This window comes from Ranitomeya imitator, chromosome 1 (genome assembly GCF_032444005.1).
Source record: "Ranitomeya imitator isolate aRanImi1 chromosome 1, aRanImi1.pri, whole genome shotgun sequence".
In the NCBI taxonomy this organism is placed as follows: Eukaryota; Metazoa; Chordata; class Amphibia; order Anura; family Dendrobatidae; genus Ranitomeya; species Ranitomeya imitator.
In genome coordinates this window covers 197,987,833-198,000,351 of record NC_091282.1, presented here as the reverse complement: position 1 = coordinate 198,000,351, position 12,519 = coordinate 197,987,833, and positions in this window count along the sequence as shown.

The window sequence follows — 12,519 nt, the reverse complement described above, 5'->3', positions numbered from 1 at the left end:
AAGAAGGAGAAAGCAGATGAGTGACAGGCAAAGACATGCACAGTGCATGGCCATGAATCCCAGTGAATCCCATGCCCACAGTGTTAATAAATCAGAAGACACTGCTGGGCGAGATCTCTGGCAGGGCGGCCGCACAGGCGCAACCAGCCTGACAACAAATGATGTCTGAAGACGGGTAGCGCTAACTGCGCATGGCCAAGGGATAACATAACAGTGCAGGCTCCAGGACAGATTCAAACAATGCTGAGGAGGCGGCGCACGGCGCTAAGGGGGTGTGAATGAAGGCTGTGCTGTGTCTCATTAAGAAGGAAAGTCCCGCCTCCGGGACGGTTTCAGGGTATGAGGGGACACATTTTATAAGTGTTAACTTCAGCGTGTGCAAGGAGCATAATTAAAAGAGTCTCATTTTCCTTGTGCACCATTACTGCTGCACAAGGTGAATCTTTTAGTTGCAAACACCTGGGGGGGGTTAAAGGTTCCCTTTCAACTTGCTCCAATTAGGCCTCAGCCTTTACTCATCTTCTCCTGCATTACCTGGGCTCCAACACCTCTAGTTGCTGCTCAGAAGTGTCTTTGGCACGGGTACTCCCTCCTGCCTAGCCTGGTTCCAGCACGCCAGCTGTTTCCGGGTAGTGTCAAGGTCACTTTGCCTCCAATACGTAGTCCTGTCGTGTTGCGGTCTGTTTAGCCGACTCTATGGTGCCTGCAGTTTAGGTGCTTCCTATGTGGGCTGTGGGAACTGGCAATGAAGGCTGGTTCCGTTGTGCCAATAGGACAAGCTCCCCCTGTTTGACTGTGGGTTTTCGGTAACTACGGCGACTCGCGGCCTAGCAATTTTTTTTGTCCTGTGGACCTTCTGCTGCCTATCTGAGTTCCAGCACCATTAGCTGGTTCTTAGGAACACAAGTTTGATTAGGTCCCCCTGGTTCAGTACCATTAGCTGGTTCCGGGCAGAGCCTTTGGCTTATGTGCTTCCTTCTGGGTGTCCGAGTTCCACCAAGGTCAGGTGGTCCTTCGTAGTGCTTTCTGGCACGGATACCTCCTGCTTAGTAACTGGGTTCCAGTAACATCAGCTGGTCCTCGGTTGTTCCATTGGCTCTTGTACCTTCGGCTAGCCATCCGGATTCCAGTATCGTCAGCTGGTTCTCGGCAGTGTCTTTTGCTCTTGTACCTTCTGCTACATTTCCAAGTTCAAGACCCTAAAGATGACAACCCTGAAGACCAAAAAGCAGAAGAACAAGAAGCTGCAGACAAAAAGCAGAAAAACATTAAGCATAAGACTAAAAATCGGAGCAAAAGATATTATCTAAATTATAAGCAGAAGAAGAATAAGCAGTGTATGGGGGTGAGTCCGTTCCTCCTCGTGGTGCCCCTGGAAAAAACCTGCTGCTGCAGGCCAAACTGAACGCTGCTAAGGATGATGAAGAAGAAAGTGTGGGAGAAGTTAAAAAGAAGGTGAACAGCATGGAAGTAGGGAAACATAAATATCTGACTAAATATAAAAAATCATAACATAGTCAAAAGCTTTGTAACTCCGAACGTCTTAAAATAAAATAATTCCTGCTATTCCATTTGATTGGGCTAAACCTCTATGTCTCTAATGTCTCCTCCACCTCCCCCAATACATTCTACATTATACTTAGTTGTTTTCCTTCATGTATAGTTAACCAACAAGGAAAGAAAGGATTTATTTTAATTCAGATATTTTGGTCCCATTGACTTGCATTGGTATCGGGTATCGGTATCGGCGATATCTGATATTTTTTGAATATCGGCCGATACAATCTGATACCAATACTTATGGATATCGGAAGGTATCGCTCAACACTACTCACAACACATCTACATGAGTTCATTAGGGGGTCTACTTTCCAAAATGGTGTCACTTTGTGGGGGGTTTCAATGTTTAGGTACATCAGTGGCTCTCAAAACGCAACATGGCGTCCCATCTCAATTCCAGTCAATTTTGCATTGAAAAGTCGAATGGCGCTCCTTCCCTTCCGAGCTCTGCCATGCACCCAAACAGTGGTTTACCCCCACATATGGGGTATTAGCGTACTCAGGACAAATACTACAACAACTTTTAGGGTCCAATTTCTTCTCTTACCCTTCGGAAAGTAAAAAATTTGTGGAAAAAAATCATTTTTGTGAAAAAATATGATTTTTTTTTTATGGCTCTGCATTATAAACTTCTGTGAATCAATTAATGGGTCAAAGTGCTCAATACACATCTAGATAAGTTCCTTACAGGGTCCACTTTCCAAAATGGTGTCACTTGTGGGGGGTTTCAATGTTTAGGCAGATCAGTGGCTCTCCAAACGCAACATGGCGTCCCATCTCAATTCCAGTCAATTTTGCATTGAAAAGTCGAATGGCGCTCCTTCCCTTCCGAGCTCTGCCATGCACCCAAACAGTGGTTTACCCCCACATATGGGGTATTAGCGTACTCAGGACAAATACTACAACAACTTTTAGGGTCCAATTTCTTCTCTTACCCTTCGGAAAGTAAAAAATTTGTGGAAAAAAATCATTTTTGTGAAAAAATATGATTTTTTTTTTATGGCTCTGCATTATAAACTTCTGTGAATCAATTAATGGGTCAAAGTGCTCAATACACATCTAGATAAGTTCCTTACAGGGTCCACTTTCCAAAATGGTGTCACTTGTGGGGGGTTTCAGTGTTTAGGCACATCAGTGGCTCTCCAAACGCAACATGGCGTCCCATCTTAATTCCTGTCAATTTTGCATTGAAAAGTCAAATGGCGCTCCTTCCCTTCCGAGCTCTGTCATGCGCCCAAACAGTGGTTTACCCCCACATATGGGGTATCGGCGTACTCAGGACAAATTGTACAACAATGTTTGTGGTCCATTTTCTTCTGTTACCCTTGGTAAAATAAAACAAATTGGAGCTGAAGTAAAATTATTGTGAAAAAAATGTTCATTTTTATTTACACATTCCAAAAATTCCTGTGAAACACCTGAAGGGTTAATAAACATCTTGAATGTGGTTTTGAGCACCTTGAGGGGTGCAGTCTTTAGAATGGTGTCACACTTGGTTATTTTCTATCATATAGACCCCTAAAAATGACTTCAAATGAGATGTGGTCCCTAAAAAACATTGGTGTTGTAAAAATGAGAAATTGCTGGTCAAATTTTAACCCTTATAACTCCCTAAAAAAAAAATTGGTTTCAAAATTGTGCTGATGTAAAGTAGACATGTGGGAAATGTTAATTATTAAGTATTTTGTGTGACATATCTCTGTGATTTAATTGCATAAAAATTCAAAGTTGGAAAATTGCAAAATTTTCAAAAGTTTCGCCAATTTTCCATTTTTTTCACAAATAAACGCAGGTGATATCAAAGAAATTTTATGACTATCATGAAGTACAATATGTCATGAGAAAACATTGCCAGAATCACTGGGATCCATTGAAGCGTTCCAGAGTTATAACCTCATAAAGGGACAGTGGTCAGAATTGTAAAAATTGGCCCGGTCATTAACGTTCAAACCACCCTTGGGGGTAAATGGATTAAAAAGATGTTGAAAACCTGAAGCAAGTTAAGAAGAGCTAACAAGATGGTGAGAGGATGGCAAAGTATGTCCTACGAAGAATGGTTAAAAGATCTGGGAATGTTTGCTTTGCATAAAAGAAGACTAAGAGGAGATTTAATAGCTGTCTACAAATATCTGACAGGATGTCACAGTAGAGGGATCCCTCTAGTAGTATAGAGGGATCATCCTTATTTACATTTGAATATGGAAACACAAGAAGCAATGGAATGAAATTGAAAGGGAGAAGATACATATTAGATATTAGAAAAAACTTTATGACATTAAGAGTGATCATTGAGTGGAAAAGGCTGCTATTAGAGATGGTGAGTTCTCCTTCGATGGAAGTCTTCAAACAGAGGCTGGACAGACATCTGCCTGAGATTTTTTAGTGAATCCTGAGCTGCATTGAGCAGAAGGTTGAACATGATGACCATTGAGGTCCCTTCCAACTCTAACGTTCTATGATTCAAAGATTGGGACCCACCAGTCACCTGGCTTCATAGAGATCTTCGGAGAAGCCAGGTTGTAACCCCCTGGTCAACTTGCCACGTACCTCAATGGACTGTCAGCTTCCTAAGATGGTCATTACTAGAGATGAGAAAACTTGTATCAAATCTCAAATTTGGCACCAACATAGTATATTCGGTTTCCTGTTCAGTTTCACTAGCATTTTATCTCAAAGTCAGCAAAATTCAATCAGACCGGTAAATGATCACATTTCTACTAATGCTTTTGTTTTCACTTTGTCTGAGATAGTCCAGTATGTAGATGACAGGAATAGTGATATGGTTTATCACATTGTCAGCGCTAACCATCTTAGTAGCCATTTCAAAGCTGTGCAGAAAGGTGCAGAGATCCTTCACCTGTGCCCACTCAGCAAGTGTGAGTTTCACCACGTCCAGACTGCACTGGCCCAGGCTATGCAAAGGACATACTGCACCAGGGCTCATCACTGCTGACACAGCCACTGAAACATGTGTAAAGAGGAATTCCACAGTATCAGAACACCGCTAATCAAATGGCTAACCGGTAGACCTAAAGACCTCTGTAGTCGATGACCCGCGGGGTGCGATCGGTGGAAGTGAGCACATAGCGACCATGCATTCTGCAGCAGCGCATCCAGGCCTGGATAGTGGCAGAGAAATTGCTGTACCACCAGGTTGAGCCAGGCAAGGCACATGTGTGAGGTTGCCACAGCGTACGGCTACCACCAGGTTTGCACCATTATCGCACACGGCCTTCTCTGGCTTCAGGTTTAGTGCAGACAGCCATTGCTCTAACTCAGCTTGGATAGCTGTCCTCAACTCTTGACCTGTGTGACTGCGATCTCTAATGCATTTTAATTTAAACCTTGTCTGATTGCAGTGAGCCATGGTTGCGCAGTTTGGAGGTAGGGGAGATTGTATCTGCACTGTTGGAACGCGTGTCTGTTTAAGGGAGAGGTTGAGGGCACAGTGGGAGGCTCTAGAGTAGGTGGAGGAGGCAGAAGCAGTGAAGGAACTTTTAGATACAGAGTTTTGTCCTGCAAGCCTTGAGGATTCAAAGACTTGTGGAGCAGCCCCTTGACTGCTTACCCCCACAGCCACCAGAGTCACCCAGTGCCCAGTAAGCGAGATGCAAAACCCCTGCCCATGTTTGATTGTCCAGATGTCATTGGTGAATTGCACCGTGGTAGACATAGATTTTCAGAGATCGGATGATGTTGTCAGTGACATGCTGGTGTAGCCCAGGAACAGCTTTCTTAGAGAAGTAATGGCTACTGGGCAAACAGTACTTAAACTGAGATGGCCATTACCTTTCGGAAACCATCTGTTCACCAGTCGGAATGGCAGCATTTACGTGGCCAACAGAGATGATGGCGTTCAAGCTCTTAGCTTTGGCATGTGTAGGAGGAAACATCCTTTTACGTGACCACAGCTACGGGACTGAGGGTTGGCAGCTGTGTTGAAAGAGGGGGAAGTACAGAGAACAGGACAAACTGCTGGATTGTGAGTGAGGTGCAGATGGAGGTGTTATGGTGAATTGAGAAAGATGTATTATGCTAGGTGACACAAAAGCAGCAGTCATATCTACTTCTGTAATAGCTGATGGGCTCTCACCCCAACTGTGGTGGGTAAACAATTGTAGCTTCTGCAGCTGGAAACTTGTGTGAGAAGACTTGGAATTGTGACGGAGGAGGAAGAAGCATCAAATGGGGTTTATGGGATGGCGGATGGTTGTGCATGTGCTGGTTCATGCATGTTGTTGTCAAATTATTGCTATTTTTGCCTCTACTGAGTTTGTTTTGCAAATTTGACAGATAATATCATCCATTGCAGTCTCAAAAAATGCCCACGCTAGGCAACCCATTGCCGCCCCTGCAAAATGCACACTCTGTCCTCTCGATTCTCACATTCTTCACCCTGAGAGTCACCCTCCTCATCTTCCTGACCTGACACCACAGTACAGTCCGCGTGCACCTCTGTTATCTGAGTCTCATCAGGGTCACCTCCACCCTTGGTAGTTACTGTCTGGTTATGAAGGTTTGGATTCTGCTAGGACCTTACTTCGTCCAGCCCCAGATCCAACATGAAAGCATTTTCAGCATCGGTGCAGAGGCTTTCCTCCTCTGGATTATGTGATTCTTTAAAGCAGACCTCTGATGCCCATGGAATAGAATGTGTGAACAGCTCTGCAGAATGGCAAATTTCAGGTTCCCCACAGTAAGTTGAGAGTTTGGAAATTTTTGATCTGGGGAAAACAAAGGTGATTGGGGTGCCACCTCTGAGGATTGAACTGTGAATGATGTTAATGTGGAGGAAAAGGAGAGGCCACTTGATGCAGCGCTTGCCATCCACTGGAGATGCTCTTTCTGAGCCTCATCTACAAAGCCTGTTCGCCCTTCCACCATGGCCACACTTTTTCACACTCTTGTTGTAAGTTGCCTTCCCCACAATTAACCTGCTGTTTCATAACCTTAGTCCCACAGCTGTCAGTCACCTGTCACTAAATGAACAATCAATACTTATTTTGCTAGATAATGTGCATGAACAACACTCATATACTTATTGATTTTTATGTGGAAATCTAGCCTTCTTAATTGCCACTGAAACACAGTTTTATCACAAATGATTTGGAGTTGCTGTTTGAGCCTCGTGGATGCACCACTGTATTAGGCCTAATAATTTTTAAGTAGAAATCTGGCCTTCTGATTTGCCACTGAAGCACAGTTTTACCACAAACGACTTGGAGTAGGTAATGGGGTGTTGTGACTGCACCACTATAGTAGGCCTAACGATATTTACGTGGAAAACTGGCCTTCTAATTTGTCACTGAAACACAGTTTTAGCATAAATGATTTGGAGTAGCTAATTAGGCCTCATGGCTACACCACCATGTTAGGCCTAACGTCTTTTGAGTCGAAATCTGGCCTTCTGATTTTCCACTGAAACATAATTTTAGCACAAATGATTTGGAGTTGCTGTTTGGGCCTCGTGGCTGCACCACTATATTAAGCCTAACGATTTTCAAGTGAAAATATGGCCTTCTGATTTCACACTGCAACACAGTTTTAGCACAAATAAATAAAAGGGAGAAGGAATTGGGCCTTGTGGCTGTGCCAGTATATTAGACCTAAAATTTGGTAAGTGGAAATCTGGCCTTCTGATTTGCCATTGAAACACAGTTTGACCACAAATGATTTGAAGTAGCAAATGGGGCTTCTGTAGACCACCACACAGTTTTTGAACAATCTAATTCGATGCTGGAAGATCAGTTTCTCACAGGGCAGGATCCTATCTATTTCACTGACAAGTTTACTTTCAGCACCAGCACTAGTGCAGGAGCGACCTCTCTGCATTGTGACACTCTTCAAATGGCGCCAGCAAAACAAGATGTCCACTTTCAGCAGCCAATCACAGAAGACCTTGTGTCATGACGTTGTGGATGAATTCTGCGGCCTGATTGTTTACCAGAATCAACACACATAAAAGTAAAGGGGAAAAAAGCACAAGCCACTCCAGTAATCTCTTCAGATGCTCCTCTAACCTCTCCACACCACCATCCCCCCATCAAGTACATCCCCTATGGTTGTGGATGTTTCACTGGTAAATCATTGCCAAATTAATATTCAACAGTAGGGTTGAGCCACCTTGACCTTTTTAGAGTCGAGCCGTGTTTCACGAAACCCGACTATCTTAGAAGTCGAGTCGAGTGGAATCGGCCGATTATCGCGAAAAGTCGGGTATCGACCGAAACACGAAACCCAATGCAAGTCAATGGGGGAGCATAGTCGGCAGTGAGTGGAGGCCATGAAAACACCTACACTGCCCATTTTAATGGCAAAAACATCCATTCTTGTTACAGAAGCTTGTCAATCGTAATTTAGCTTATAATAATTGGAAGGCATTTGAAATTATGGGTCATTTGGCTAAAGTTGTGGGGGGTAGGGCTGGTTCAAGTAATTAGTGGGCCCAGTAAATCTGGACCACGTCACGGCAGTGGAGCAGGGAGAGGTAAGTATTTCAACTTTGCAAGTGCTGTGATCCTGAGCAAGCAGGGGGGGCCCACTCGTTGGCATTGGCACTGGCACAGGGCCCCTCAAAGTACAGCGGTGTGTTTGCATGGCGGGGGCGCCTCCCACCGGCAGCAACACTTTTGCGTACTATGAGAGGCCCTGTGCCAGTGACGTCGCCAACTAGTATTCCTCCCCCCACCTGATGAAGGAACCTGCACTTTCATCTGCACCTTCCTCTTTGTCCCCGTGTAAGGTGGTATGGTATGCGGGAAGGGGGAACTGACTTTCAGCAGGGTCACAATCTTGCAGTGTAGCGTGCACGGGAAATGTTGCGTTATGGGTCAATGTACCAGCAGACTCATCTATCACTGGCTGGGCAATGGGCAGGATGAGGAGGAAACACAGATATAGGCCCAAAGAATAAAGTGGGCTAAATGCAGTTCAAAATTGGTAACACAGGAGTAACCAGGGGGCATTGCAGTGGAGGACAACTGGAATGAGAGGCTGACACAGAGAGTAGGCCCAAATCAGTAAGTAGTCGAAATGCAGTTCAAAATTGGCAACAGTAATAAACAGGCGGCACAGCTTTGTTCAGTGGAGGAGAACAGCAAGGAGTGGCAGACACCGATAGTAGGCCCCAACCCAACTAGTAGGCCAAATGCAGTCTAACATTAACAACTACTTAACGAGAGCCTGAAAATGGAATTTCAGGACCGGAAACCAGGAGAACAGCAAGGAGCGGCAGACACTGTTAGTAGGCCCCAAACCAACCAGTACGCCAAATGCAGTTTAACCACAATTTAACAAGAGCCTGAAGATAGAAGCTCAGGAAAGGCAACCTGGAGAACAACTTGGAGCGGAAGACACCGTCTCTACACCCCATACCCAATTTGTAGGCCTAATGCAGTGTAGTTTCCAACAACTACTAAACGAGAGTCGGAAGACCGAAGCAATGGCGAGGAAACCTGGGGAACACCTTGGAGTGGAACACACCGTCTCTACACCCCATACCCAATTTGTAGGCCTAATGCAGTGTAGTTTTCACCAACTACTAAACGAGAGTAGGAAGATCGAAGCAATGTGGACGAAACCTGGGGAACACCTTGGAGTGTAACACACCGTCTCTCTACACCCTATACCAAATTTGTAGGCCTAATGCAGTGTAGTTTCCAACAACTACTAAACGAGAGTAGGAAGATCGAAGCAATGTGGACGAAACCTGGGGAACACCTTGGAGTGTAACACACCGTCTCTCTACACCCTATACCAAATTTGTAGGCCTAATGCAGTGTAGTTTGCAACAACTACTAAACGAGAGTAGGAAGATCGAAGCAATGTGGACGAAACCTGGGGCACACCTTGGGGCGGCAGACACCGTTAGTAGGCCCTACCAAAGTTGTAGCCCCAATGCAGTTTTAAAATTCCTAGAGGCTGAAAACAAGACTATTGACGCTCAGCTTTTTTCAAAGGAACACAGCTGTATTGAGTGGCACAGACAGACACAGGTAGTAGGCCTTAAACCAAAAATGTGGCTCACTGCAGTTTAAAAAAGGTTACAGGGGTACACAGGCAGCATTGCTCTGGGCAGTGGAGGACAATTTCAATAGTGAACCACAGACAGACTTTGTACGCCTACTATTAAAAAAAGGATGCTCTATGCAATTAAAAATAGGTTCCAGGGGTCCACGGGCAGCAGTGATGTGGTCAGTGGAGGAGTAGTAGAAAGAACGGGCCACAGACAGGCTTCGAAGGCCTAACATAATAAAATATTGGGCTGTAGGCACTTTTAAATAGTTTCCAGGGGTACACGGGCAGCAGTGGTCTGGTCAGTGGAGGAGTAGTAGAAAGAACGGGCCGCAGACAGGTTTCAAAGGCCTAACATAATAAAATGTTGGGCTGTAGGCACTTTTAAATAGGTTCCAGGGGTACACGGGCAGCAGTGGTCTGGTCAGTGGAGGAGTAGTAGAAAGAACGGGCCGCAGACAGGCTTCGAACGCCTAACATAATAAAATTGGGCTGTAGGCACTTTTAAATAGGTTCCAGGGGTACACGGGCAGCAGTGGTCTGGTCAGTGGAGGAGTAGTAGAAAGAATGGGCCGCAGACAGGCTTCGAAGGCCTAACATAATAAAATATTGGGCTGTAGGCACTTGTAAATAGGTTCCAGGGGTACATGGGCAGCAGTGGTCTGGTCAGTGTAGGAGTAGTAGAAAGAACGGGCCGCAGACAGGCTTCGAAGGCCTAACATAATAAAATATTGGGCTGTAGGCACTTTTAAATAGGTTCCAGGGGTACACGGGCAGCAGTGGTCTGGTCAGTGGAGGAGTAGTAGAAAGAACGGGCCGCAGACAGGCTTCTAAGGCCTAACATAATAAAATATTGGGCTGTAGGCACTTTTAAATAGGTTCCAGGGGTACACGAGCAGCAGTGGTCTGGTCAGTGTAGGAATAGTAGAAAGAACGGGCCGCAGACAGGCTTTGAAGGCCTAACATAATAAAATATTGGGCTGTAGGCACTTTTAAATAGGTTCCAGGGGTACACGGGCAGCAGTGGTCTGGTCAGTGGAGGAGTAGTAGAAAGAACGGGCCGCAGACAGGCTTCGAAGGCCTAACATAATAAAATTGGGCTGGCTGTAGGCACTTTACAATTGGTTCCAGGGATACACGGGCAACAGTGGTCTGGTCAGCGGAGGCCGATTGTAATGAGTGTCTGCCAGTTAGTAGTCCAAAACAATACATAAATGTGAATGTCTCGCATTAAAACAAAACGAAAACACTAAAGGGTGCAATCATTAGGTACAGGGGTGGGATCCTCTGCGTAGTTTCAGACCTACTAATTTGGCGCAAATTATTTACTTGGGTAAAGAGAGGACACTGCCCCTGACTATGTTAAGTACCATCATACATGTCAACACAATGGTATTGTCTGTGGCAGGAATGGAAGGATGTCAGCGCATAGACTAAACATTGGTGGAAGTGTGAGAGATAATTGTGGAAGTGGTAGAGCAATGTTTGACCTGGGGGTGGGTGAACTCTCTTGTGGCCGGCGGTACAGGCCCAGGGCCCCTCATGTTACAACAGTGTGTCTGACGTTGGGTGCGCACCACCACCGCCAGAGACACTTTATTGTACTATGAGGGACCCTGTGGCAGTGCTGTCGACCAAAAGCGGGCACACCCACCTCTTCAGACAAACAGCACTCTCACGGGTGCTTGCGCCAAGTCGCGATACCACGGCCCCGTGTGGGGAGTTTGGCCATTTAGGGAGGTGTAAACATGTCGTATGCTGGACAATCAGCTGCAGCAAATTAGACATTCGAAAAGTAATTCACAGTAGTCCACAGGCAAGAGCTTTTCATAGGAAAGCTAGGTGTCGGCCGGGCAAGGTGGGGCAAAAGAATTCGAAATCCAGTTGTGGTTCATTTTAATGAATGTTAGATCATCAACATTTTGGGTAGCCAGACGAGTCCTTTTTTTCGGTTAATATTGAACCTGCAGCACTGAATACTCTTTCTGATAGGACACTAGCTGCCGGGCAAGCAAGCTCCTGCAATGCATATTCTGCCAATTCTGGCCAGGTGTCTAATTTGGATGCCCAGCAATCAAATGGGAATGACGGTTGAGGGAGAACATCGATAAGGGATGAAAAAAAGTTTGTAACCATACTGGACAAATGTTGTCTCCTGTCACTTTGAATTGATGCAGCAGTACCTGTCCTGTCTGCGGTCATAGCAAAATCACTCCACAACCTGGTCAGAAAACCCCTCTGTCCAACGCCACTTCGGATTTCTGCACCCCTAACACTCCTGGTCTGCTGCCCCCTGCAGCTCGTGTGAGAACGATCCCGGGCGCTGTGTGCTGGGAATGCCTGAAGCAAACGGTCAACAAGAGTTGAGTGTTAGGTTGCTAATACTAGTTCCAAGTTCTCATGTGGCATAATATTTTGCAATTTGCCTTGATAGCGAGGATCAAGGAGGCAGGCCAACCAGTAATCGTCATCGTTCATCATTTTAGTAATGCGTGTGTCCCTTTTGAGGATATGTAAGGCATAATCCGCCATGTGGGCCAAAGTTCCAGTTGTCAAATCTGTGGTTGTGATTGGTTGAGGGGCAGTTTCAGGCAAATCTACGTCACTTGTGTCCCTCAAAAAAACAGAACCCGGCCTTGCCACCCCACCAATTTCCAGTGCCCCCGGGAAAGCTTCCTCATTAAAAATATACTCATCCCCATCATCCTCTTCGTCCTCCACCTCCTCTTCGCCCGCTACCTCGTCCTGTACACTGCCCTGACCAGACAATGGCTGACTGTCAACAAGGCTTTCCTATTCCTCTGGTGCAGACGCCTGATCCTTTATGTGCGTCAAACTTTGCATCAGCAGACACATTAGGGGGATGCTCATGCTTATTATGGCGATGTCTGCACTAACCAGCCGTGTGCATTCCTCAAAACACTGAAGGACTTGACACATGTCTTG